Source organism: Myotis davidii, unplaced genomic scaffold (assembly GCF_000327345.1).
Source record: "Myotis davidii unplaced genomic scaffold, ASM32734v1 scaffold135, whole genome shotgun sequence".
Lineage (NCBI taxonomy): Eukaryota > Metazoa > Chordata > Mammalia > Chiroptera > Vespertilionidae > Myotis > Myotis davidii.
Genome location: NW_006289813.1, coordinates 6403168 through 6403842, shown reverse-complemented (window position 1 = coordinate 6403842; position 675 = coordinate 6403168).

Genomic DNA, 675 nt, shown 5'->3' with positions numbered 1-675 from the left:
GACTGCCGCTACTGGCTGGGGCCTGTGGGCTGGGGGAAGCTCCTCTGTTGAGCGTCTGCTCCCTGGTGGTCAGTGCATGTCATAGAGATCAGTTGTTCTGCCATTCATTCTATTTGCATATTAGGCTTTTATTATATAGGATTGAAAACACTTACATCTCATTTTTAAAAGACTCAATAATATACAAAATATATAAGGAATTCATACAACTTAACAAAAGGAAGACAAACAATACAATTTAAAAATGGGCAAAGGACCTAAATAGACACTTCTCCAAAGTGGACACACAGATGGCCAAAGAGACATATGAAAAAATGCTCACAGTCACTGAGCATCAGAGATACAAATTAAAATGGCAATGAGGTATCACCTCACACCTGTAAGAATGGCTACCATCAAAAAATCAACAAAGAACAAATGCTGATGAGGATATGGAAAAAAAGAGAACCCTAGTACACTGCTGGGGTGCAGCCATTATGAAAAATAGTTTGAAGTTTCCTCAAAAAATTAAATCTGAAAATGCCATTTGACCCAGTGATCCCACTTCTAGGAATATATCTTAAGAAACCTGAAACACCAATAAGAAAGAATGTATGCATCCCTATGTTCATAGCAGCACAATTTACAATAGCTAAGATCTGGAAGCAGCCCAAGTGCCCATCAGTAGATGAGTGG